Below are 26355 nucleotides of genomic sequence, written 5' to 3'. Positions count from 1 at the left end.
GAAGGCTAGAATGATCCAGGTTGTAATGGATTAGAATTGGAAATATCAGTATGAACTCAAATTTAGCTTAATATAGATACAAATGGATATATATATTTATAGATATTTGTATGTATATAATATGTATATATATTATGTATGTACACATAAAACACACATGCATGTATTTTGTTGGTCTGTCAGCTGAGAGGGCCTAAAGGCAACAATATCCCATTAGCAATAAGTCCTCTATTGCCCATATCTTGGTTTCTAAAACCATTTTCCAATAAAAGGAACCAGGGCTCCTTGAAGAAGTGGTGAATGGTAGGACTGGGGAGGAAATATACAAGATGAGCCTGGAGAATCTTGTCGTGCCAGAAAGTATGAAAGTGCTCAAAAACAACACGATGATGAGGGTATGTCAAGGGACATAGAACCCAACTAAAAGTCTTTCTAATTGCCAAAGAACCCTCTGCAGATCTTCAGAACTCTCCCTCTCTGTAGCCCACTTCTCCTTGGTACTTTGCCTGTGAATTTTAGTTACTTTGGCTTCCTTGAATGCTAACTCCCCAACTCTAGAAGATTGTTGGGCTCTGTTTAGGTTTCTGTGACTAAATGAGTGGTACTTTTTATTTACTGATACTGGATTAAATTTATGAAGTTAATATAATTTATATTAATTTATAAAGAAAAGTGATATATTTATGATGACCAATCCAAGAACATAGAATGAATGTCCATTTATTTAGGTCTACTTTTACTTCTTTTTTCTTTGTTCTTAGTTGTTTAATGTGAATGTGGGATTGTTTTGTTTTTTGAGATGGAGTCTCTCTGTTGCGCAGGCTGGAGTGCAGTGGCGCTATCTCGGCTCACTGCAGCCTCTGCCTCTCTGGTTCAAGTGCTTCTCCTGCCTCAGCCTCCCGAGTAGCTGGGATTACAGGCACGTGCCACCACTCCTGGCTAATTTTTGTATTTTAGTAGAGACGGGGTTTCGCCATGTTGGCCAGGCTGGTCTAGAACTCCTACCTCAAGTGATCCGCCCACCTCAGCCACCCAAAGTGCTGGGATTACGGGTATGAGCCCCTGCGCCCTGCCATGGTGTGGGTTTTTACTATAGAAAGTTCCTTCATTTCAAGGGTTCACAGGGCCCAGACAACCTGGTCTCCTTGCACTTACTTATGAATCAGAACCTGTAAAGACTCTCCCTTTTAGCCACTGTCATTAGATCAATTTGCTGAGCTTCTATTCTTAGGTGGAGCCCTCTCCTCCTTTTAGCAGGCGAATGCCCGCTACTAATTTCTGGATTTTCCAGTTCTGAGGGCCATCAGAAGTTCATTTTCTTTCTCCTCATTTCCTCTCTTACAGTTGTTGTACCTTGCATTTGTTGGTGAGTAGTTCCTACTCAGTCATATTTGAGAGTTTGTGAGAATACTTAATTACCTCATTTTGTTGAGGATATTGCTGATGGGTTTTTGTTCGTTTGGTTTTTTATCCTAATACTAGAGTCAAGAATGAAGTTTCTGGCCACACAGCTAAACAAAATTAAGCAATTTAGACTGCTCTCAAACCTTAGCCCTGCAGGTTAGGAAACCTGAGTTAACTTTCCATTTTCTGTGAGGAGAAGAGAGCAGCCTAATAAACAGCTATTTAGCCATTTTAGTGTTGGAGAAGTTAAATAGAAAATAAAATCTTAGATATCTATGTAGGAGGTTCTCCACGAAGAATGAACAGGCCATACGAACAAGCTGTATTCATCTCTATCTCTTGGGCTGTGTATATCTGCTTCTGTTTTGGATTCATACTCCATTCATGTTCTGATTGTTTAGATTTACAAGCAGGAAGAAGGGGGAATTGTGTGACATAGCTCTAAACAACTTAGTTAGTGACAGCATCTAACAACTTCTGAAGGGCAGCTTAGAAAGGGAGCTTTGTGGATGAAAAGAAATGTTGAGGTAAAAGTATTGTCAATTAAACAAGGATTTGGCCTTTAAAGGACTTTTTCAATTGCTTCTTCTGTTCTACCTTGTCCAAAGGAGTGATTCACTTTGAGATATTCTTCATGTGATAGAATGACTTAAAATTAAACCAGCCTGCTTAAGAAATAAAAGTAGGACCTTAATTTGATTAGCATTGTGCATAAGCCAGTTGAAAAAGAACATGAATTTTTTTTTTTTTTTTTTGAGACAGTCTTGCTCTGTCGCCCAGGCTGGAGTGGCGTGATCTCGGCTCACTGCAACCTCCACCTCCCGAGTTCAAGCTATTCTTCTGCCTCAGCCTCCCAAGTATCTGGGACTACAGGCAAATACCACCACGCCCAATTAATTTCTTTGTATTTTTAGTAGAGATGGAGTTCACTATGTTGGCCAGGCTGGTCTCAAATTCCTGACCTCAAGTGATCCACCTGCTTTGGCCTCCCAAAGTGCTGGGATTACAGGCATGAGCCACCGCGCCTGACCAAAAGAACATGAATCTTTTCCTCAAGAAGCTTTTAATATGATTGAAAAGACCAAATAAGCACCTACCCCAAATACTACAGACATAAGAAAAACAATTGTTTACTCATAACGTGTGCAAAGCATTCACTTAGTGTTTGAATTCTGGAAATGTGTGAGTCTTGCAAACCTTGGACAAATTACTTACCTTCTTTAAGTTTCAAATACCTCAATGAAAAAGACAATTAATAGTGTCCACCTCAAGGAGTTGTTAGAAAGCATTACATAATTCATGTAAAGTGTCTAGGATATATTAAGCTATTATTATCATTATTATTAACACAATATTTATTTGCTTTCTGAAAATTGATGGGGTAAATCTGCCTTCCCTTGCTATTAAGATGAGATTAATGAGTGGAAAAACTGATGCAATCTATAATCATAACCAAAATGGTAAATTCAAGACTGGGTTAAATGATGTTTCTCCAGGGAGATTCACTCACAGTGACAGTCTGTAAGGGATCACTTATACACTGGGTAAGAACTGGTTTTAACTGCCTTTAATCAGACTTGGAGTGAGAGAACGTTCTCTGCCTTCAGAATTACATTCACCCTACCTGCTATATTAAGACCTTCTGTGGCTCTTATTGAAGCCTTGGCCTGATCGTACCTGCTCCCATCTCTCAGAACTTTCTCCTGAGACTCTTCTCCTATCTAGACTTCAATAGCCAACAATGCCTGCTTAACACAAGCTCAAATGAGAAGAGGTATGTTCTAGTGATGTCTCTTTCTACTCACACCAGCCTACATAGCCTTGGAATTAGTTTTATTTTATTTTATTTTATTTTATTTTATTTTATTTTGAGAGAGAAAATGAAGGTTCTGAATGCTGGATAAAATCAGCCAAGGTAAGATGCCTCAGTGAAGCATTATGCCAAATCAATGACTGTCACTTGTTCATCTCAATCCCAAATTATGTCCAAAAGATCCAGTTATCTAGGAAAAAGAAAGGCATGAGAGAGCAAGTCAAGTCACTAAACATCAATTCTCTAAAAGCCAACACTCTGAAGGTCAATTTGAGAATCAAACAATATAAACAATGAATAATAAACAAAATATGGAGAATATTTTTGAGCGGGAAGGATCTTGTTTTGCTTTTCTCCTCTGCCATTCTATATGTTAATGCATTGACTTTCTGTCAAATGTAGCTTATTGTCTTCTCTGTTTGTGGAGGCATATTCCTTTGCCACTGCCTCTGCCTCTATATTTGTCCTGGTCCCTGCACTTGGTGATTCACCAGTGGCAACAAACCATCCTAGCCATGGATTCAGGTAGTTGTATGATGTTTTGCAGATGCGTGGCTGGTCAAATTGACCTAGAGGTGTCTGGAAGAGGCAGGAATCCAGCCTAGGATGAATAAATCCTCAAGCTAATCCTTACAGGCCAAGCTTAAAATTTACCATTTTTAGGAGGTCTTTCTTAATTAAATCATCTATTTCAACCAGTCCACACATAGGGGCCCCTTTCTGTTAATTGCGTTTCTAATCTCCCAGCATCTCAGATGAAAGCTTCAGTTTCTTTTAACTCTTTCCTTTTATACCCATGCCTTGTTGTTGATTTTCACTGTCGCTAAACAGCTGATCCTCTCAGCCTCTCTCCAGCAGCCTTCCAGACTTCCAGATGACCTCCTAACTTCCTGGCTCTTATTTATTTATTTATTTATTTATTTTTTCCACAAGAAAACATCTACAAGTACCAGGCTCTTTTTTAATTCCCAATTTTGTTGCCATAAGAAATGTTCTTATGTTAATAAGAACATTTTCTCCTCTGCCATTCTATATGTTAATGCATTGACTTTCTGTCAAATGTTAATAAGAACAAGCTGCTCCAATCATTGCACATCCCTCCTAAAAAACCTTTGTTTGATCAGACTCCTTAACCTAGTATTTAAGATTTTCCATATCCTGAATCCACGTTACTTTTACAGCCTGATTTGCCATTACACCACTTTATGCATGCTATGCTGCAATAATCAATGATGTGTGTTTTTCATCCTTTCAAACAATGCATATCCCTCTAATGTTCTTCATAATCATTTATAAATATTAAGATACCTCCTATTCCTTATTTTTTATTTTTAGTAAATACATGTATGTTCAAGGTTAAAAAGTAAAATAATACTATGAGTTTGCAATGAGAAATAGCAGTTATCTTCCTTATCACTCCTCACCCTCAATTCCTGTTCTCCTGAAGCAACACGTTCTTAATAATTTCAATGTTTTCTTCTATTTGCCCATTTTTCTTTCTTTTTTTTCTTTTTCTTTTCTTTTTTTTTTTTTTTTAAAGTCAGTGACTCACTCTGTCCCCCAGGCTGGAATACAGTGGCACCATCTCAGCTCACTGCAAACTCCACCTCCCTGGTTCAAGCGATTCTCCTGCCTCAGCCTCCCAAGTAGGTGAGATTACAGGCACCTGCCACCACGCCCAGCTTTTTTTTTTATTTTTATTTTTTGTAGAGATGGGGTTTTGCCATGTTGCCCAGGCTGGTCTTAAACTCCTGACCTCAAGTGATCCGGCACCTTGGCCTCCAAAAATGCTGGGATTACAGGCGTGAGCTACCATGCCTGACCTATTTGCCCATTTTTCTAATAATGAGCTTTACTCTATTTGAATTTTTCAGTTTTAAATATTATTTCTTACTTACCATAAGAAAATAAGATTTTTTAAACCCTTAATAACAAAGACAGCAAGCAAATGAGCAAAAGAGAAAAATGTATGCCTCACCTTTCAGATACTCACATATCACACTTTGGGCTAGATCAGCATTGAGGGTTTACACTTTTTTTGTTGTTGTTGAGATAGTGTCTCATTCTGTTGCCCAGGCTGATATGCAGTGGTGTGATCACAGCTCACTGCAACTTCGACCTCCCAGGCTCAGGTGATCCTCCCACTTCAGTCTCCAGAGTAGCTGGGACTATAGGCAGATGCCACCTCAGCTAGCTAATTTTTTGTATTTCTTGTAGAGATGAGGTCTTGCTATGTTGCCCAGTCTGGTCTCGAACTTCTGGGCTCAAGTGATCCTTCTGCCTCGGCCTCCCAAAATGCTCGGATTATAGGTGTGAGCCACTGTGCCCAGCCCTACACTTTCAAAATGCATAAACATTAGCCATGGTGGAATCATGTAATGACCTATAGTTACCTAAAAATCTCCTCTCAGTGAGTTGTGTCATACTAAGTGTGACAGATGTTACCGATTTCATTCTTACTCTTTTCTTGGAGACATGGCTCCTGGTGCCTGTTCAGTCCTGGTTGTTCTCTAGCAGTATCCAGAGCCCTCCCTTCACCATTGCCTTGGAAGTTCCTGTCATCCTCTTCGTGTGGGTTTTCTGTTTCTTGTATGTCTTCCTCTTTTTCTACTTAATCCCTCATTTTGGTGACACATAACCTCTGAATAGTGGAGTTCCGGCGAAGAAAGAATTAAAAAAAATAGGGCAGAAAATTAGCGAAGAAATTCATAATAAAAATATTATGGCAGGATAATGAAGGGTTAAAGATTAGAAGAGTTGGAAGTTGAGGGGTCATCTGGAAGGCTACTGGAGAGAGGATTGTGGCAGTGGAAATCAAGGACAAGTCATGGGTATAAGACAGATGAAGTAGTTAAAAGAAATTGAAGCTTTAATCTTAGATGCTGAGAGATTAGAAATGCAATAAACAGAACGGAGCCTATATGTGAAGAGTGATTGAAATAGACGATTTAATCAAGAAAGACCTCCTAAAAATGATAAATTCTAAGCTTGGCCTATAAGGATTAGCTTGAGGATTTATTTATCATAGGCTGGATTCCTGCTTCTTCCAGACACCTCTATGTCAATTTGTCCAGCTACCCAACTGGTGTCCCCACGCTGGTGTCTCTAGTAGCTTCCTAAGAAGCTGTTTCTGGAAAATAAAAACTACCTAAAAATCTTATTCTCATTTGATTGATTTGTTGCAGATAGAATTCTAGGTTGGAAATTATTTTTCTTCAGAATTTTTCAATCATTACCCCTTACCTTTTCACGTCTAGTGTTGCTGCTAGTCCAATATAATTTTGATTTACACACACACACACACACACACACACACACACCCCTTCTGGAAGTCTTTGGGATCTTATCCTGATTAGTCTGAAAATTCAAAAATAACACAACTAGACGTTAGTCTTTTGCCTTTCAATGTGCTGAATACCTGGCCACTCACGTCCTTAGTTTGGGAATATTTTTTTACTGTGAATTTCTTTGCTAATTTCCTGCCCTGTCTTTAAAATGCTTTCTTGGTAGAACTCCACTATTCAGATTTGAACTTTGATGAGGGAGGAGGGAACACTGATTGTCTAATGTGCATTTTTCATAGAGTACAAGCATTTTTATTACATTCACCAGGGAGGAAATGTCTGGGAACAATGTTTCTAGTTTTTCTCAACTCTGTCATTCAGTTTTGAGAAAGGAAAAGGAATTTATCAGATTGGTAAATTTGACAGATGCAACTGAGCATGTTTGACTCAGCCACTTCCCTTTTGTCTGGTTGAATCCAGTCTGTCTTCAAGATTCATTCTGCTCTGCTTCTCCATACCCCGACCTACATACAGATCCATTTGGGGTGTGTGTGTGTGTGTGTGTGTGTGTGTGTGTGTGTGCATGTGTTGAGGGGGTGGCCATCCAATTGAGTCAATGACTGACAGGTACATCCTCTCAGGGGTAGAGAAAAAGCAAGATGATTTGATTGCGTAACTAAAACTATGATCTTCAAACAGCACCAACAACAAGGCGAACATTTTGACCTCTGTCTTTCTGGCATCAATGTCCATTTTTCATTTTGTTCTAAATTCAGGAAAAGAAGGCAGATGTGTTATTAATTAATTCCCCTAAACTCTGACAAGTCATGTGGATAATCCTTTTTCATATATTTTTATTCATTTCTATATATTTTTGTTCTACTTTCTGAAAAATTTCCACAACATTTCAGCCTTTTAAATTTTTAAATTTATATCATATTCTTAAGTTTCAACTGCTATTTCACGTACTTTGTGCCCTCACTTTTCCAGTAATCCTGTTCATGTTTCAAGGTGTCAGTATCTTTTATATGTTATCTGAGAACCTCTCCTCCCCACACTGTTTTCATTCTATTTGAGTTATTTTTTAATTATGTATTTATTTTTGTATCTCTAATCAGAAGCTTTCCTAGGACATTTGGTTATCCTGGTCCATTCCTGCTTAAGAGTGAGACGCTACCATGCTAATTGACACCTCTGTGTTAATACGTGGAGCTTGGTGATGTGTGGGTTTTGCTGTTGGGTGATCAAGTGCAGATGCAGATTTTCATTTTAAAATCTTCATTTGAAAATGTAGGTCTTTCCAGAACTGTTTCTCAAATGATAAATCCTCAAAATTCTTATTTAGACTGTATAGGCATGACTACCAATGTTCTAGTTATTGAAAGGGGTTGAGAGTTGGGGGTCTCACAAGTCAGCAGGCAGACTGCCATTTAATTGCCCCATTTTAATTCGGCTCTGTTACTCCTGTTCTCAGGTTTGCTGGTGTCCCCAAGCCTAGGGTGCCTTTAATTCACCCTTACAAAGGAGCAAACCTGCTGCCTTGTGCCAGGGTAGGGGAAGAACAGATATTTGGTATCATTGAAGTTGGGCATCCAGGGCTCTAGCTGTTCTTAATACAGTCTCTCAGACAATGCTTTTGCTTTCAAGTCCATGCCACACCCCTCACCTTCAGTGATCTGGTTCGTCCAATTCTTATGCCTTTCTGGGTTTCTCCCATATGAATCTACGTGCTTGTTGACTCCCGGCATTGCTGAGTAAGTTTTCAGCTTTCTCGGGTCTTCTAAGACAATTACCACTGAACCATCTAATTATCAGCTTCTACAAGGTTGTTGACATTGTGTTTCTGCTGTGATCTCCTTTCTCATTCTCTTTTTAGGAGTTTATACTTTTTTATTCTTTTACCCCCATTTTAGTAGGTATAGACAAATACATATGTTATATATGCCATGTTTAGCCTGGAATCTGTATCTTCAAGATCTAGTTAAATAGCACTCACAGGCCAGTCACGGTGGCTCACGCCTGTAATCCCAGCACTTTGGGAGGCCGAGGCGGGCAGATCACAAGGTCAAGCGATCGAGACCATCTTGGCCAACATGGTGAAACCCCGTCTCTATTAAAAATACAAAGATTAGTCGAGCTTGGTGGCGAGCGCCTGTAGTCCCAGCTACTTGGGAGGCTGAGGTAGAAGAATCGCTTGAACCCAGGAGGCAGATGTTGCAGTGAGGCAAGATCGCGCCACTGCACTCCAGCCTGGAGACAGAGCAAGACACTGTTTGGGAAAAAAACAAAAAACAAACAAACAAAAAAACAAATAGCATTCACATTCATGATCCCACCATTGGCTGGATTCCTACTAACAAGTAATTTATTTCATTTTCAAACTCTCCTTGTCATCGAGGATGACACTTAGCACGTTCTTGGTTGTTGTTAGTTATTTATGCACATGTTGTAGAAAGGTCCTGGTGTATAGTTTTCTTGGAACAGAGGGTGGGTATGGTTGGTTTTTCCTATCCCACACTGCATGATATGGTGCCCCATGCTAGGTAGGCATATAAGTAATATTAATTTAGTGAGTGAATGTATAAATAAATGACTGAATAATCAACTAATATATTCTCTGAATTTAAACATTAAGACTACATTCTATGTTTTGGGAATTGTAAGTATGATAATTTTCTTTTGAATGTATTTCATCTAATGAAATATTTGTCTCTAAGATTAGTTTATAAGGTCTTTAAATGGAGGAGCCATGTATTTCATATCATTTCTTGCAGTTACTACTTTGCTCTTTAGATACAAAATGCTCAAAATTAATTCCTTCTGAGTGGGAGGCAGAGGAGATGCAGGGCAAATTTAGCTCTCCCATTCAAAGGGTGATCTTGACGGATACCTGCACCATCTGAAAACTGGATTTGGAGACATGAACTTACTCTTGGTGAGTAAGGCTTGTGATTTAGAAGAAATATAAAATTACCTATGACCTTTTATCCATTCTTTCTATTCTCATTTTCCTCTCTAAACAGACAGCTAAAATTTTTACTTTTTCTGACAAGCAGTCCACAATTACTGAGCTCTTATTGCAGTATATTTTTGCTTCTACTCAGTCACACCCAGTACACCTGTTTCAAGATTTATGCTGTACCTTCTACCTGAATGCTCTTTCCCCAAATTTCACGTCTCCTTCCTTCTCTTTATTCAGGTCTCTACTCAAAATGTCACTTTATCAGCGAGGACTTCGTCAACTTCCTTATATAATAAAAATCCTTTTAGCATGCCTTATATCCCTTTGTGCTGAGTTATTATTCTTTCTAGTACTTATCACCACATGACTCATTAGTTATTTATCTATGTGTCTGGCTTCTCTTCCCTCCAACTACACTGTAAGATCTGGAAGGGCAATATCTATTTTGTCCAATCCTGTATCCCTAGCACCTAGAATAACGAATAATCCTTAATAGGTGCTCAAATAATTCTTATCGAATACATAATTTCCTAAAGTATAAATATTTCTAAAGTATGGTCCAAAGACCACTTGCATCATCTGAAGTACTGGTTGAAAATACAAATTCCTGGGTCCACCAATGACTTACAGAACCAATATCTACGAAGATGCAAGGCATGAATGTATATTTTGAAAATTTACATTAAACAATTACAACACAAAGATAAAATGGCCTAATTAAATGCATAATCCAAAACCCAATAAGAACAAACTAACATAATGAAGAGTAGATACATTGGTTCATAGGTGGATAAAACAAGAAAAAATAAAAGAATAAGCAGATTTGCACAGAATTAATCAGAAGAATTTCTTGGGTTTGACATAGTTATCCAAAGTGGCATAAATAATGTAATTACTGGCTTGGAGCTGGATGAAAGGCAGACCAGCTGGGTAAGGAGTATGTGATTTTTATAAAGAAATCTGCTCCACCTTCAAGTACAAGTGCAAGATAAGAAGAGACGCAGATCTAGATCAAGTAGAAACCTCTCTCAGTGTATTCATTTCAAGAATTCTTTCTAATTATACTTGCACATAAATGTAGTTAACTTCGCTGGGTGCGGTGGCTCACACCTGTAATCCCAGCACTTTGGGAGGCCAAGGTGGAAGGATTATTTGAGTCCAGGAATTCGAGACCAGCCTGGGCAACATAGTGAGAACGTGTCTCTGAAAAAAAAATTTAGTTAATCATGAATTAGATGCCTATCTCTTGTTTTACATGACACAAGCATGTATCACTATTACTCACATTTCATACAAAACATTCTCCTTCATATACTATAAAGATAGAATTGATAAAAGTCAAGGTTTCTTGTACTTTGAGTTGCTTTTTAAGGAGGGGGTTACTTTGTGCTGATCCATCATCACATGATGTCACTCATTTAAAATAGCTTAGAATAAGGGTGTAGTCTGATTGTAGATATGGTCCTTTCCCTTTGAAACCAACTGAGCCATGTGCAATAATGATCTTGTCTTCATAGCCAGTCTGTTCTTATTTATTGACTTAACTCATGTGTTACATACACCCACAATCCCTTCAGGGTTCTTATACTACACACTAAGGGAATTCTGATAAATCAACATTGTTTAGGTGGATCACTTTAAAACCAGATTTTAGTCACCCAGCAGAGAAAGAAATTAAAACCACACTTATAGATCCAGACTGAAACAAATCTCTCTGGTAGAGGTAATCATTATGATAAATAAATATCTACTTTCTTTGGTAATGCACTCTCAGAATTCATTCTCACATCTAATCTCCAAATCTCTGCTCCAAACTAGCAAACTCCTACAATGTTTCTTATGTATTATCCTTTTTCTCAGCTTTGTCTTTTAATTAGCCTTGGAAGAGCCTGCTAGAATCTAACCCTGTTTACTTGATAGGTATAGAGAGGGCCATGAGGAGACTCGGCTTCCTTTTACCCTGTGTCCGTCTCAGTAAGGAGGTACAGCATTTTTTAAATACTTCATTTTTTAGAGCAATTTTAGGTTCATAACCCTCTGCCCCTACAAATGCATAGTCTTCCTCATTATCAACATCCCCACTAGGGTAGTTCATTGGCTACAACTGATGAACCCACACTGACACATCATTATTAACCAAAGTCCATAGTTCACATTGGGATTCACTCTTGGTGTTACACATTTTATGGGTTTGTACAAAGTTATAATGACATGTGTTCACCGTTATAGTATCTTACAGAGTAGTTTTGGTGCCCTAAAAATCCTCTGTGCTCCACTTGTTTATTCCTCCCTCCCCCTTAATCCCTGGTGACCACTGATCTTTTTATTGTCTGTGTAGTTTTGCCTTTTCCAGAATGTCATATAGTTGAAATCATATGGTACGTAACCTTTTCTTATTGTCTTCTTTCACTTAGCAATATGCATTTAAGTTTCCTGCATGTCTTTATATGACTTCATAGTTCATTTATCTTTAGCACTGAATAATATCTCATTGTCTGGGTGTACCATAGTTTATCCATTTACCTACTGAAGGATATCTTGGTTGCTTCCAAGTTTTGGCAATTACGAATGAAGCAGCTATAAACATCTGTGTGCACATTTTTGTGTGGACATAAGGTTTTAACTCCTTTGAGTAAATACCAGAGACTGCAACTTCTAGGTCATATGGAAAGATTATGTTTAGTTTTGTGAGAAATCACCAAAGTGTCTTCCAAGTGACTGTATCATCTTGCATTCTCACCAGCAATGAATGAGAATTCCTGGTGCTCCACACCTGAACTGGTATTTGGTGTCATCAGTGTTCTGAATTTCGAACATTTTAGGTGTGTAGTGGTATCTTATTGTTTCAATTTGCATGTCCCTGATGACATACGATGTGGAACATCTTTTTATATGCTTATTTGCCATCTGTGTATTTTTTTTGGTGAGCTGTCTGTTAAAACCTTGGCCCATGTTTTAGTTGGGTTGTCTGTTTTACTTATCATTGATTTTTTTGGCGTTTTTGATGTATTTTTAACAGTCTTTTATCAAATATGTCTTCTGCAAATATTTTTTCTTTCAGTCTATGGATTTTCTTTTCATTCTCTTGATGGCATGGGATTTTCAAGCAAGGCAACTTTATCAGACAAAAGAGGAGGACCATCTTGTCTAGAATAGGAAGGTTGGGGTGGGGTACCATGAACACTCTGTATGTACCATATACCCTCATTCTAATTCTTGGATCCTACTCTTTATCATCAGTGCTCTGACTTACAAGGGACCTGCAGAATATTTTTAATTCATTATCTGGTGCCATTTTCTGTATTAGTCAGCTGTAAACAAGAAAAGCAAGTCTGATAACGTAAGCAGAAAGAAAATATTAGAAGAGTAGTAGTTCATAGAATCAATGAGAGGGGTAAAGAATACAACTTGGCACACACACAAAAGGCAGAAATGAGGGGAAGCAAAACAACCAAGATCCCACCCCTGGAAGAAAGCATACAGGACACATCCTTTGAAGTTGTCATTATGGGACATCAATCCAGGAAAGCAGCTTCTCTGTACTTTTGACAATCCCTTTCTCCTTCTCCATTCTTTTGCATAATTTCTACCCAGACTCAAGTCAGGGGTAGAATCATCTGATTAACCAAACTGAGGTGACATACTCCCTTTGCTGCCAGGCATCTGGGAGAATATGCAGCCCACCTTCCACTGGTTTCTTTAGTCAGACACAAAAGCCATAACAACTAAAGTCTATTAACCTATCACACATGGTTCGAGTTAGGGGGGAAAATGTGAAACCACTTTCTTTACTGAAAGAGCTTTTCAAATATTACTTCATAATGTTAATTATAATAATTATTATATTCATTCATTCACTGATTCATTATTCATTATTATTGTTATGATTTCTATTGACGGTATGTCCCATCTCTCCCTACTAAAACTATTTTTTCCTAGAAAAAGTTCTGTCTTCAGAACTTCTACCAACTCAGAACTTTTTTAAAATCACTCTTATCTTACTTGATTTTAGCAGGTTGGTGTCATTGAAATTCAGTGAAGTACTTGAATGAAAGTTTCCCAGAGGATTTCATTCTCATGGGCTTTATCAAATATCCATGGCTGGATTTTCTTCTCTTCTGTGTCCTCTTTACCTTCTACATGTTCACATTGTTGGGAAATACTGCTATTATTCTGGTCTCTCAACTAGATTCCCAACTTCATAGTCCTATGTATTTCTTTCTACCAGTCTTTCCTTCTTAGATCTCTGTCTCACCACCACAACAGTACCTCAAATGCTGTTCAATTTAGGGGGGCCCAACAAGAACATCGCTTAAATAGGCTGTATGGCCCAGGCCTATGTATTTCACTGGCTAGCCTGTACTGAATGTGTCCTTCTTGGCATCATGGCCTTAGACCGCTATGTGGCTGTCTGTAAGCCTCCGAAGTACACTATAATCATAGACCATAAGGTCTGCCTGCACCTGTCCAGCACTGCTTGGCTAATTGGTCCGGCCAATTCACTGCTGCAGTCAACACTCACAATTCAGCTGCCCCTATAGAGGTGTATAGCTCAGATCTTCCTTTAGTTAGAGTCTGTCACCTAACAGTCTCTAACTGTAACAACCTTTGAGATCTGCTACAGCATTCGTTCTGAGGCCAACTTCATGCCAGGGAGCTCCAAACCAAAGATTGAAGATGGTGGATATACCAGAGCCTGCCAATTTCTCGCATACCTGGGACTTCTCTAGTGAGAAATCTTTATTCTAGAGCTCCCCATTGGCTGGCAATGGGGATGTGAAATAAGAAGGTAGAGCTTAAACACCATCAACCAAGGGACTGCAATTATCATAACAACCAGCAGACACACAACTAGCACAATGAGCATGTGAATGGAGTGGCCAAGGTGGCAGAGATAAAGACTACACAAGAGTGCAATAGAATAAACTCCCATTTACTAAAGCAGAAATAATAGGTGCTGCCTGTAAAGGTCCAAAGTGCCAGCAATAGATACCAATGCTAAGACTTTCAATGTCTTAGCTATTCCTGGTATGGATTTAACATTCTTTTTCATATAGCCCTGGTCGAGACCACTATCTAGGGATATCTGGGTTTATATGCATGGAATCTCACAAAAGCTAGTGTGTGACCATACAAACTGGCGAGGAGACCCGCTTCCAGTAAGCCCATAATGATGGGACTCACTGGTCCTATTCCAAACCACATTATCTAGAAGCATCTGGTCTGACAGAGAGTTGAACTGGCTTGCTGAAGGCACAGCTGCAGCACCAGCTCAGAGGTAATACAGCATTCTCCAGGATGCAATGTATGTACTACTGAATTAGAGCTCCTAAATGGTGCTGTGTCTCCAAAAGGAAGAAAATGTGACTCCAGGAACCAAAACATGGAAGCAGGAGTGGCCCCATTAATCATTACTTCCAGTAGACCACTTGGGGATTTGTGTTTCCCATTCCTGCAATTCTGAGCTTGGCAAAGTTAGACTCCTAGTCTCAAAGACAGTCCACTCTTGCCAGGGGATATAGCAAGAAGCCCATTGAAGTAAAAGCTACAACTGCCACCTAGGCATTTTGAGATCCTTGTGTTCAGGGATCAGAAGAGAAGAGAAGGTAGAGCTGTTTTTACATAGTGAGGTCAGGGTGGAATACATATGAAGCTCAGATGGTTCACTTAGTTGCCTCTTGATATACCCTTGTTCAACTGTAGTCATAGATGGACAACTAGACAAACAGAACAAAGAACCAAGAGAAAAAATCCTTTTATGCATAAATAAATGGGCCTGAGGATTAGTGAAGAAAAATGAATTATTCAATAACACGTGTGAGACAATTGAGTATTCATGCAGAAAAATGCAAATAAAATGGAATTGCTGACTCATATCATACCCCTCCAAAATGTATCCTAAATGTAAAATATTACTTTATAAAAGCAAAATTTTAAATCATTTGAAAAAATATAAGATCATATTTTAATCTTATAGGGTTAGAAAAATTTTTCTTAAACAATATCCAATAGTACAATCCATATAAAAATAAAAATAAATTTAACTAAATTAACCATAAAATCTTCTGTGCCTCAGAAGACACCATAAGCAAAACAGAGAGATGGGCCTCTAATTGGGATGTCAGAGATGGATCCAGGTTTTGTAGAACCTGAATCCTGTATAATCTGGGAGACCCTTTTGAAAAGTAGAATACAAAATCATGAATGTAGAATTACTACAAATGCTCTTGCAGCCTTCAAAGCAACCCAGGCAAGTGAAGAATCCTAAATATCAAAGATTTATAAAGAGCTTTTTATAAAGCAGTAATAAAAAGACCAGCAGTCAAAGAGGAAAGCATATAATGATATCAAACCAGTAATTAACAAATAAGAAAATGCAAATTAGAAGATTCTCCCTAGTAATAGAAAAATGCAAATTTTAAAAATCATATATAAAATTATACCAATAAAACTGGAATAAGTTTTAAAGTCCAGGGATATCAAAAGTCAAAGAAGCCACTGCACTCCAGAGGCGACAGAGCCAGACTCTGTCTCAAAGAAAAAAAAAAAGGTCAAAGAGGATGTTGACCAGCAAGAACTCTCACAAACTACTAGAAAGGGTATAAACTGAGAGTAAGTTAGCAATATCTAGTGCACAGATTTCCAACTAGCACATTGCGGCACATAATTGGGCTATGAATGTGTGACAGGTGTGCTGTTGAGATACGGATCTCCTTAGAGAGGCCAGGCAAGACCATGGGAAATTAATAACTATAGTTCTGGTTGCTTCTAGCCACAAGCAGCTTTCTACATCACTTCCAGTTTGTTTTACAATTATCACTTACTTATGTACCATGAGAGGAGAAGGGTTGAGAATAACTGTTTCTGTTAGAATTCTTAGTTGCAAGCATCAGAATCCAATCTACAGATGAAATAGTATAAGAATTTATTAAGAATATCAGTTGACTTAGAGTCTCCTGAAAGGCCAGAGAAACACTAGAATTATGCAGTCAGGAAAAAAATGCCCAAATTTCACTCCCAGACTGCTCAAACAAGCATTCCCACAACAGTGGATAATTATCATCACTTTCAATATGAGCACGAAACACAGGACACTACAGCATTGATCTTGGTCACTTTTGCTTCTAAAAGTTCTTAACATAACCACACTGCTACCTCATTTACAGAATTCTGCATAGCATCCCCTTCCTCCCAGTGCTCTCTTCTAAATTGAAGTTTTTCATGAATGCATCTTATTGGCAAAATCCATGTTACATGCCTGCTCACTACCTGCAGGGGAAGTTAAAAAATGGGTTTTTCTAGCACCTACCTTAAAAAGGTAGGAGTTATAATGGGGGAAAGTCACAGCTATAGGAAGGGTGCTCCAAGTATTCTGGGTAGCCACAAATATGTCAAATATTCACAACATCCAATACAATAAAGAGAAACATATCCCTTTAGCAATTTCACTACTGGGTAAATGTCATTTTAAAAAAGCTAAATGCACTAGTGATGTCCTCACACATGCACAAGAGAAGATGTACAAGAATGTTCATGACAACATTGTTTGTAAACAATTTAATTCACACCAATAGGAGAATGATGAATAAATTGGGGTACATTTATAATCTGGAATAGTGTACAGTAGTGAAAACGACCAGTTGCGGTGGCTCACGCCTATAATTCCAGCACTTTGGGAGGCTAAGGTGATCACGAAGTCAGGAAGGATTTCGAGACCAGTCTGACCAAAATGGTGAAATCCCCTTCTCTACTAAAATACAAATATTAGCTGGGCATGGTGGCACGTGCCTGTAATCCCAGCTACTCAGGAGGCTGAGGTAGAAGAGTCGCTTGAACCCAGGAGGCGGAGGTTGCAGTGAGCCGAGATTGCGCCACTGCACTCCAACCCGGGCGACAGAGCAAGACTCCTTCTCAAACAAAACAAAACGAAACAAAACAAAACATGTAAAGGGTTAAGCAAAAAAGATTAGTAAAGAAATATTAAAAAAAAAAATATATATATATACCACTTACGGATTTTTTTTTTTTTTTTTTTTTTTGAGACGGAGTCTCGCTCTGTCGCCCAGGCTGGAGTGCAGTGGCCCGATCTGGGCTCACTGCAAGCTCCGCCTCCCAGGTTCACGCCATTCTCCTGCCTCAGCCTCCCGAGTAGCTGGGACTACAGGCGCCCGCCACCGTGCCCGGCTAATTTTTTTTTTTTGTATGTTTAGTAGAGAGGGGGTTTCACCGTGTTAGCCAGGATGGTCTCAATCTCCTGACCTCGTGATCCGCCCGCCTCGGCCTCCCAAAGTGCTGGGATTACAGGCGTAAGCCACCACGCCCAGCCCAATTTACGGATATTTTTAAAGTTATAGATAGATGCACAATCTAAAATGCACGAAAATGAAAGCCACCAAATTCTGGGATGATGGTTGCCATTTCTTTTTTGTCTTTCTCTCTTTCTTTTGTTTACCTTTTCAGACAGGGTCTTACTCTGTCGCTCAGCTGGAGTGGAGTGCAGTGGCACAATCACGGCTCACTGAAGCCTCTACTTCCTGGCCTCAAACGATCCTCCCACTTCAGCCTCCTGAGTAGCTGGGACTACAGGCATGCACCACCTCAACATTACTAATCATAAGGGAAATGCAAATCAAACTACAATGAGGTATCATATGATTCCAGTTAGAATGGCTATTATCAAAAGACGAAGAAAAAAACAGATGTTAATGAGGATGCAGAGAAAGGGGAACTTTCATGCACTGTTGGTAGGAGTGTATATTGTATAGCCATTATGGAAAGCACTATGGAGTTTCTCACAAAACTAAAAATAGAACTATCAATCCAGCAACCCCACTCCTGGGTATTTATCCAAAGGAAAGGAAATCAATATATCAAAGAGATCCATGGACTCCCATGTTTATTGCAGTATTATTCGCAATAGCAAAGATACCAAACCAATGTACATGTCCATCAGTGGAGGAATGGATAAAGAAAATGTGGTATATTTAAGTAATGAAATATTATTCTGCCATTAAAAAAGAAGAAAGTCATATCATTTGCAGCAACATGGATAGAACTGGAGATTATTATGCTACGTGAAATAAGCCAAACACAGAAAGACAAGTATCACATATACTCATATGTGGGAACTAAAAAAGTTGATCTAATGAAGGCAGACAGTAGAATGATAATTAGAGGCTGGGAAGGATGTGTGTGTGGGGGTGAAGAGAGGTTGGTTAATGGATACAAACATACAGTTACATTAAAGGAATAAATTCTAATGTTAGTTGAGTAGGGTGACTGTAGTTAAGAATTTATCATACATTTCAAAACAGCTAGAAGTGAGGACTTGAAATGTTCTCAACAGATAGAAATGATAAATGCTCGTAGTGATGGATATCCTAAATACCCTGACTTGAGCATTACACATTCTATGCATGCAACAAATTATCACCTGTACCCCATAAATATGTACAAATATTATGCATCAATAAAATAAATAAATACATAAATATTTTGAAGATAAATTTGATAAGAGTTTGCTGGATTTTATGTGAGGGTTAAAAAACAGAAATGCCCAAGTTTCTGATTTGGACAAGTGAACAAAAGGGATGTTGGAAGAAGATCAGATTTGGGTGCAGAGATTACAAGTTTAGCTTTGAACATGTTTTGTTTGAGATGCCTTTAAGGCACTTAAACATAGAAGAAAAAACAATCATGACATTCAATCATGGATTCAAATCAAATCTGGAGATGTGAATTTGAGACATATCCACAAATAAAATGAGATACCAGTAAACTGACCAAAAATTTAGAAAAGTTCTAACACTTGTTGCTCTTTGAAGTGTGAAGTGGTTACAGCCTTTTGGAAAGCAAACTAACAGCATCTATTGCTAAAAATACATACGTTCTTCCATCTAGCAATACTACTTATGAGAACCTATGTCCTATAAATAAAATTGTCTGGGCAAAACAGGCTTGCATAAGAATGTATACTGCTGGATCACGAGGTTAGGAGATAGAGATCATCCTGGCTAACATTGTGAAACCCCATCTCTACTAAAAATATAAAAAATTAGCCGGGCGCGGTGGCAGGTGCCTGTAGTCCCAGCTACTCAGGAGGTTGAGGCAGGAGAATGGTGTGAACCCGGGAGGCGGAGCTTGCACCACTGCACTCCAGCCTGGGGGACAGAGCGAGACTCCGTCTCAAAAAAAAAAAAAAAAAAAAAAAAAATGTGTATTACTAACTTGTTCATGGTGATACAAACTGGAGTAGTATGACTGTTAATAAATTAGCTATTAAAATAAACACATTGGGGCCATTTTAAATAATGCTTAGTAATCATTCCAGATGACTCATAACACTTTCTAGTAGGATTCTAGAGGTATAAAGAAAATATGGCCGGGCGTGGTGGCTCACACCTGTAATGCCAGCACCTTGGGGGGCCAAGGTCGGTAGATGGCTTGAGCTTAGGGGTTCAAGACCATCCTGGGCACATAGTGAAATCAGCCTGGGCAACATAGCGAGACCCTGTCTCTACAAAAAATACAAAAATTAGCCAGGCGTGGTGGCCTGCCTGTAGTCCCAGCTACTCGGGAGTCTGAGGCGGGAGGATCTCTTGAGCTGTGGAAGCAGAGGTTGCAGTGAGTGCCTTTGCACACCAGCCTGGGTGACAGAGCAAGACCCTCTCTACATGCAAGAATTTGTATATATAGTATTACCTCATGTTTACAAAACAAAATTATCTCCCCTTCCCCTCCCCGCAAATCCCATATACGTATATTATTAGACCTTGGTACCTAATGGTGCTCCTGGGGCTCTTTCTATGTTAATCGTTCAATACTAAACAGTAACTCTGTGCTATACATACCACTATTATTCTTTTACAGGTAAGGAATATGGGGCATAAAGAATTTAAGTAACTTGACCCATAGCACAAAGATATCAAGATATACAAGTTAAGCTCAGAAACCAAGCTCTTAAACACTACACTGTCTTTCTGTATTTGCTTACAAATGTGTACGTCTGTTTACCGTACAGGGAGAAAAATATGGAAGAATGCATACCGGGGAACTGACGTAGGTTGGGGGAATGAGAAGATGATGATTTGGATGGCTGGGGATGGAGAGGAGAAGATAAACGTGGGCAAAAAAGAAAGAAAGAAAAAAGATCAGGTTCTCCAGACTGGACAGCCATTCCTAGATTAACCAGGTATTGATACGGGAGGGAGATGCTTTGCTGCAGGAATTCTCAGGTAATAGGAAGAGACCACGGAATGGTATCGTAGGATGATGGCTGGAAGAAGCAAACTACGGAGATGAACATTCCTAGAGTGCTGTCCCGACACTTCTGGATGTTGGCTGGTCCTTAACGACGGGAGTTTTCAGGGCTTCAAGAGAGTAGGACCTGGGCTCTAGGCTGACCCTGGGTCGGGTGTAGACCCCTTCTTCTCCTTTCCAGTTTGAGCTGCCATTAGCTGGTCTCCTGGAGTGACCCCCGACGAAGAGGACAGAGCTTCGTGCCAGACCCTAACCCCGGCTTCCTTACCCCTAGGGCCTGTCTTGGTGACTTGGAATCAGGCTCCTCTTCTCTGGAAGTTTCCGAGAAGCAGGACTCTTGAGTTTAAGAGGGTGGCCTTCTTGGAATCTGGTGAGGCCTTGACACATAGAAAACAGGGAAACTTTTCCCCAATCTTTAGGGTCAAAAGTGTTTTAGAAATCAGATTTTGGAGAATTTTTTAAAAGCAGTATGATGCATATGTGCTACATATGCATAATACCCCAGAGATCTGGGGAAGCCCCGTATTCAAGCCTATTAATATTTCTGTAATAAAACATGAATATTTATGTATGAAGAATGTGGGAGAGTCTTCAGTCAAAACACAATCCCTTTTAAACACCTCAGAATTCACACTGGTGAGAAACCTTATCAGTGTTATCAGTGTGGTAAGTTTTAGTCAAGGCTCAGTCCTTATTAAACATCAGATAAATCACGCTGGGGAGGAGCCTTATGAGTACAGTGAATGTGGTAAAACCTTCAGTAACAGCACGGGACTTACCCAGCAGCAGAGATTCCATACCTTAATAAAATGTTACCAGTGCAATGCGTGTAGGAAGGCTTTCAGGGAAAGCTCAAACCTCACTAAACATCAGTGAATTCATACAGGAGAAAAATCATATGAATGTGACAAATGTGGAAAAGCCTTTGGTGGAAGTTCTGATCTTACTGGACATCAGATAATTCACACTGGGTAGAAACCCTATGAATGTGATGAATATGGGAAGGCCTTCCATCTGAGCTCACATCTCACTGAACGCCACAGAATCCACAAGAGTGACCTCACTTTCCCAAGCCACCCTATGTACACTGAAGCTTCCATGCCTTTTTCTTCCATTTCTCCCCCTTTACATCCAGAATGCCCTCTTTGTTGTTTCCCCAGCCAGATTTTATTATTTTTTTAGGTCTTCTTAGGTTTATTTTATTTTTTATTTTTTAAGATTTTATTTTATTTTGGATTCAGAGGGTACATGTGCAGGTTTATTACATGAATATATTGCAAAATGGTGTTTGGGCTTCTAGTGTACCCATTACCCAAATAGTGACCATTGTACCAAATGAGTAATTTGTCAACTCTCACTCCTATCCCAACCGCCCACCCCTAGTTTGTAGTCTCCAGTGTCTATTGTTTCCATCTTTATGTCCATATGTCCCCATTGTTTAGCTCTCACTTATAAATGAGATCATGTGGTATTTGATTTTCTGTTTCTGATTTATTTCGCTCAGGATAATGGCCTCCAGCTTCATCCATGTTGTTGCACAGAACATGATTTTGTTCTTTTTTATGGCTGTGTAGTATTTTGTGTTTGTTGGCTGCTTGGATGTCTTCTTTTGAGAAACGTTGGTTCATGTCCTTTGCCCACTTTTTAATGGGGTCGTTTGTTTTTTTTCTTTTTGAGTTGTTTGAGTTCCCTGTAGATTCCAGACATTAGTCCTTTGTCAGAGGCATAATGCAAATTTTTCTCCCATTCTGTAGATTGCCTGTTTACTCTGTTGATTGCTTCTTTTTCTGTGCAGAGCCTTTTTAGTTTAATTAAACCCATTTGTCTATTTTTGTTTTTGTTGCATTTGCTTTTGGGCCAACCAGATTTTACATATGTCTTACCATAACCGTGTTTAGAATAAACAAGCATTCTGAATGCTGAACCTCCTAGAGGTTGTGTAGCAGTACCCCTAATGTGTCATTAAAAATGGGCTTGGGTGAAATGTTAGTGACCCTCTTGGGCTCCTACCCTGTGTGCTTTCAGTTAACTTGGTGACAATTGGGTTTGCCTTCTGAAAATAAGATATTGCTTCTTGAGGAAGAGAAGAGCAATCCCTTTCTGGAGATATTGGAAAGCACTAGTACTCAAGTAGGCATTGGTCACCTTATGCGGGAGGGAGCCTGTGATGCTGACCCAGACATACACCAGGCTGCAATGAGAGTCAGAGGAAGATCCTTTCTAGATGGTATTCTGTAAATGGCTGATGCCACTGTACACCAGACATCCAGTTAGGCCAGACCCAAGAGGAAGTGCTCCTTATTCAGGCATCTTTATTTTAGCTAGTACAGAAAAAAATAAGATGGGCTGGACCTCAAGAGGAATTCTGAGATCCCAAAACAAAGTGATGTGTGATGCAAATAAAAAGATAACTAGAAACTTCACTGGATTAGAAAACAAGTAGCAAGGTTCAAAGCAAAGAAGGCCACAAATGACAAGAGTACAGTATACCCTAGGATGGATGAACTAGAGAAATATTCTTTACCATAGCTCCCACATGAATGTTATTTTAGGGACTGAGTGACTCTGAGGACATTAGCTATCATTTTTGTTGAGTCTGATATTACTATCAGTTAATAATGGAGCTATCATTTTCATATGATTGGCCATGTACTTATAAGTGAACAGACCTTGAACTTCCTCTAGGTTTCTAAGCAAGGGCTTAAACCTCCAAATGTGACACCCTCGAAGGGTAATTCAAGCTATGGACACTTAAGACCCTGAGACGATGATAGAGTATTTTGAACATAATTTGCCGAATGTCTGTTAAACCACCTGATGCAATGCAGCTTGTGCTTCCTCTCTTACTCTTTATTTGCACTTTTTCCTCCCTTATATTCACCTCTCTTTTTTCTTTTATCTGTTGTCCCTTTTTTTTCTGATCACCTACACTCTTTCTAGCACATAAGCATAATTTCTTTATAACTCCTCACCTTCTCCCCGCTAAACTTGTATTTCCCAGATATCAGTTCTTGTAGGCAGGAAGCAGAGACAGTGGGTTCAGTTAGAGGCGATGGGGGTCACATTTTTTAAAAAGGGAAAGAAAACCCTAGGTAGGTAGTCAAAGCATAGAAATAGAACCGTTACCTGTGCCCCAGAAGGCCCCAGTTGTGCTCCCTGCTAAACTCTGTTCCTTTCCTCCTCCCTGTTGTGACTTCTAACATCAGATATTGGTTTATTCTGTTCTGAACCTTATATAAATGAAATCATGAAAGATGTGTTTTTTGTCTTTTTTTTTTTCATTTTCTTCTCTTTATTTTAGAAGAAAGCGGATGATCAGCTCACTAGCCACATCAAAGGTACCAGTTCTCTAAAGGGTAGACTCTGTGCAGCTTTGAAGCCTGGAAGACAATACCTACCAACATGTCAAAGCAACAGTGGAACATTTCTGCTATAATGAAGATTAAATAGAATAGTAACAGTTCCAGGATAACATTGATTCCTGACAACAGCGTGAGATTTCAACAGAACTTGTTTGGAACAAATACTTAAAACTTCAGCAGAAGAAAAATTACTTAGTCCTTAGGCCAACCAATTTAACTGCAGTGTCATATGTTTCACAGGCCTTCCTACATTTAGAAATCGTCACACGGCTAAGAGTAGATTATTTTACTACAAAATAATTGTGAATAGATGAAAGCATAAAATGTGAGAAACTGAATGTATTATTCAGGAAGAATACTGAGTGCCTTCATTTAACTAAAGTTGAGTGTAAAAGTCAATTTGCACTTCTTTATAATCCTCTGGTTTAGAATTATAAATTGTTAAAACCTTGATGATTGTCATTTAATTATATTTCAGGTGTCCTGAACAGGTCATTAGACTCTACATTGGGTGGCCTTTAAATATGATTCTTTGTAATGCTAAATAGTCTTTTTTTCTCTTTTTACTGCAACTTAACATTTCTATTTGGAACACAGAAAATGAAAATATTCAGAATAAGTTGTACATTTGATGACAAATAAATCACTATTAAAATAATTTAATACTTTTTTTTTACAAAGGTTTGTTTCCAGAAGAACTTTTGATGTCAGTAAATCTTCACAATCCCACCTGTACATTTTAACATTCATGGACTTGTAATGATGATGCTTTGGCTAGCAGCCTAGTAGATATATTTTATTTCAATTTCATGATACTACAATTTCAAAGTAATTATCTATTCAGAACTCTGAATATAAAATAGCCCTAAATCTTAAAGGACAAATCAAATTTGAAGTAAGAATTTAAATCTTTGGACAAGCTGTTAGGGCTTAGTGACTCCTCTTCTACTTTGAGCTTTTAAAATACTGACTGTTCATAATGAAGGAAAATAGCAACCAACTCTTTTAGACATAATAAACATGGTCAGAAGTTCTGGCCTATGACTTGAAACAAATAACCCTGAGCATACATTTTTGAAAAACACTGTCAGATTCTTTGCTATAAGTATGAAGAGTTAATAATCTGGAAGGAAACTATAGAATTAAGCTGAACCCATGCCTGCATATTTAAAAAACAAAGCGGCTTATTTTAATACTATCAAACTCTTCAGTATGATAGAGATTGAATAGTCAGTCATATATTCTAGCTAGGCATGTAGGTTTCTTATGATAAAAGCTGAACTTGTTCTCTCAATTTTAAGTGAAATAAATTAGTTGAGAAAAAGTAATTATTTAAAATATAAGGCTTCATATTATTGTACAATATTTGTCCTTTGAGAAGATAGGATACATGATTTTCCCAAAAATCACAACTTTGAAGGAAGACTTAGTTGCTGACTTCAATTATATCCTGGAACTGGCAACTTGTACCCTTCCTTTGCTTCAAAAAAAGTGTAAGAAAGAGTGATAAGATCAACATTAATCATTCTTGGGTCTTTAGCAAATTCAGGATCAGTGTAGAAAAACACTGGCATATCTACTTCCTCTTGGGGATTAAGCCTTTGTTCTTCAAAACAGAAGCACTGTATTTTAGTGAAATACTGTCCAGCTTCAAATGGAACAACATTGTATGTAGAAATTCCAATTATTGGTTTGTCAGTAGGATTCTTAGCTCTGTAAAACGCCAGTGCAGTGTCTCCTGGCACCACATATATTTCTGTTTGCTGAGGTCTAAAGTTCCACTGGAGACTTCCATATACATCTGTATCACAGTTAATTTTAATGATTCGATCCTTAACAGGCACCATGTTTTCAATCTGGTCTGAGGCATGACCTGCAACTGCTCATCCTCCAAGTCCAGTAGTCTGGCAATAGAGCCAATAAAGGGGTACGGCAACGTAGGAGGCCCCCAGCGTGCCCGCGGCGACAGCGGCCAAGTAAGTGAGGGTCGTCTTGTTCCACCGCCGCCGCTCCTCCTCCTGCGCGCGCGTGAAAGGATTCGAGCTCTTTAGGCCGCGGCGGCGGCTGTAATGCTGGATGCCGGGCTCGAAGGCTGCAGCGCTTCCATGTCCCAAGCCACCACAGTCGTCTCTCGGCACCTCCTGTCCCACTCCACTCTGGCCTAAGAAACGGCTCTACCCTCTCTGCAGCCCTAGCTGGAGACCCAGGGTGGATCCAGCGCCAGCCACAGAAAGCGACGCGCCTCCATCCCGGATGCCAGAGCCCTCCCAT

General features: G+C 39.0%; 1 long non-coding RNA gene and 1 pseudogene across 1 annotated transcript in view; one reads left to right on the top strand and one right to left on the bottom strand.

The window, feature by feature from the left end:
• LOC131382150 (uncharacterized) overlaps window positions 1-24209 on the top strand; it is a 42774-nt gene extending 18565 nt beyond the window's left edge. Inside the window, exons 2-3 of the long non-coding RNA XR_009211374.1 lie at window positions 20484-20654; window positions 24024-24209. This is a non-coding gene — a long non-coding RNA (uncharacterized LOC131382150). The remainder of the gene's footprint in view (window positions 1-20483; window positions 20655-24023) is intronic.
• Window positions 24210-25523: 1314 nt separating this feature from the next.
• LOC116459746 (cytochrome c oxidase assembly protein COX11, mitochondrial-like) lies at window positions 25524-26355 on the bottom strand (annotated as a pseudogene).

Source organism: Hylobates moloch, unplaced genomic scaffold (assembly GCF_009828535.3).
Source record: "Hylobates moloch isolate HMO894 unplaced genomic scaffold, HMol_V3 SCAFFOLD_20, whole genome shotgun sequence".
In the NCBI taxonomy this organism is placed as follows: Eukaryota; Metazoa; Chordata; class Mammalia; order Primates; family Hylobatidae; genus Hylobates; species Hylobates moloch.
This window is presented reverse-complemented; position numbering and strand designations above follow the sequence as displayed.